The sequence below is a fragment of the Salvelinus sp. IW2-2015 genome, unplaced genomic scaffold, assembly GCF_002910315.2.
Source record: "Salvelinus sp. IW2-2015 unplaced genomic scaffold, ASM291031v2 Un_scaffold8516, whole genome shotgun sequence".
Lineage (NCBI taxonomy): Eukaryota > Metazoa > Chordata > Actinopteri > Salmoniformes > Salmonidae > Salvelinus > Salvelinus sp. IW2-2015.
Window position 1 is genome coordinate 16708 of NW_019949775.1, and position 2489 is coordinate 19196.

Below are 2489 nucleotides of genomic sequence, written 5' to 3' on the forward strand. Positions count from 1 at the left end.
TAGCAGGCAAAATACCATGTTCATAATCATCATCGTTGCCACTATCTAATAACGGATGTAAAAAAAAAAAAGAACGATAGCAAAAATGTGTTATTTAAAAATTATTTCATACTCCACATTTAGGGGGCCACAAGGGGGTCCAAAATGTTGTCACAGGGCACTGCCCCCCCCCCCCAGAACGCTAGTGCCCACTTGAGGACTATACTGATGAATGTGTTTGTTCTGGTGTCTCTAGGTCAATTCAGAAAGCTGATTGGACATTATGGATGAATGTGTTTGTTTTAAGACAGTGCTTTTCTCTCTGCTTGCATTTATATTGATTTTTGGTTTTCTGTAATTGATCTAATTCAAGGCTCATCTGTAAAAGAGACATGTGTCTCAGTATGACTCCCTGATTTTAAATAAAGGTAAATATAATAAATACATTGTATTATAGCTCAAACTCATAAACCACCAAGGAAAAGTGTTGACAACTTTCAAAAAACCTGCTGTGGGGGGAAAAATGGTTAACATTGCTAGACCTAGGACGTAGCTCAGCCGCTGAGAAGTTGTACTATAATAATTGGTCTGCGACTTACAGTCCAAATTTCACCCTTTCGTTTATAGTGCACTAATTTTAACCATAGCGATCAGGTTAAAATAGTGTACTAGGAGTAGGGTACAATTTGGAACGTTCAAACTTCTGACTAAGCACAACTCGAGTCACATGTCGCCGGCTGTGGGCTGGTTTCCAAGACGAGTTGACAGTTCTTTCCGCCCGCTAAGAAGACTGTGAGTTTGAGAAGTTACGGAGTTACCGGGAAGAGAGAAGGCGACTGCAAGGCCATGGCACCAGGGACAGTGGCGGAGAGAACCTAAGAATCGGTTGAGTAAGTTAAATGACACGGGGAATTCGTTTTTTTTTTTCTCCAGAGAGTTTGTTAAATGTATTACCTTTATAGTAGTGCGATATATTTTGTCGTTTGACCATAACTTGTCTTTGGTTCACAGTTGGAAGAATGCATCTTGAAGTTGTGCGGCACTGAAAGTCGAACCTTGCAGTGATATCGCCAGTTTAAATAACAGGCTTTATAATCACGTCATTTGCACGAGTGCTTGCAAATATGGCGAGCAATATTTTCAGCTGATGTAACTGTAGCTGAAACTGTCTCTCGGCTTGCCTTGTTGTCGCGCTGCGTTTTACATCTCATGTTTTCTCGTAGCAAATTCCGCGGAGGGAATTACCGAATAAAAAGTTAACTACCCTTTGATCGTGAAGGGCAGTTTTATAATGTATTACCAATATGTTCTTTTTAAACGCAACAAAATAGCTCTGAAAGAACAGGAAGTATGAGAAAGGCTACATCTTGTCAGCCAGTCATGCGCTCATCCAGATGTTTTTGAAAACCTACTCCTTCCCTCGACTAACCTACACCCAGTCGTGGAAAAAGTACCCAACCTCTCATACTTCAGTAAAAGATACCTTTGTAGTCAAAGTGAAAGTCACCCAGTAAAATCCTACATGAGTAAAAGTATTTGGTTTTAAATATAAGTATCAAATGTAAATGCTAAAATGTGCTTAAGTATCAAAAGTAAAAGTATAAATCATTTCAAATTCCTTATATTAAGCAAACCATACGCCACCATTTTTAAAAATATATATTTTTTATTTACGGATAGCCAGGGACACGCTCCAACACTCGATACATAATTTACAAACGAAGCATGTGTTTAGTGAGTCCTCCAGATCAGAGCCAGTAGGGATGAYCAGGGATGTTCTCTGGTAAAGACCCCCCCAAAAACGTCTTAAGTAGTAGTACTTTAAAGTACACCACTGCCTACACCCACTACACGACACACAGTCTGCAGTGAGCTTCCGGTTCTAGTTCAGTGTTGCAACATCATCATTGTAGAATACACACTTGCAGGGACCTTCCTTTGATCAGAAGTGCAAACGTTTGTTTTTTTTCTTCTATATTTGTTTATATTTATATCCCGGGCAAGGTCACAGACCCATCTAACACAAAGCTAGGCTGATTGATCTCTCTATCTCTCTCCTTTATCTCTCTCTCTCTGTCTGTCTCTCTCTATCTCTCTCCTTTATCTCTCTCTGTCTCTCTCTCTCTCTCTCTCAATTCAATTCAATTCAAGGGGCTTTATTGGCATGGGAAACATGTGTTAACATTGCCAAAGCAATTCTCTCTCTCTCTCTCTATGTCTCTTTGTCTTCTCTCTCTCTTATCTTCTCACTCTCTCTTCTCTCTCTCTCTGTCTCTTTCTCTCTCTCTCTCTCTCAGACAAGGCCACAGACCCGTCTAACTCAGAAGACAGGTGGGACTGTATCCAGGGCTTCTATGAACAGGTCAACCAGGAGGCTGATGGGTGAGTAGACACCATGGCTGTGTCCCCAAGATGGCAGCTTATGAACAGGTCAACCAGGAGGCTTATGACCAGGGCAACCTATTATCTATATAGTGAACTACTGATAACCAGGGCAACCTATTCTCTAT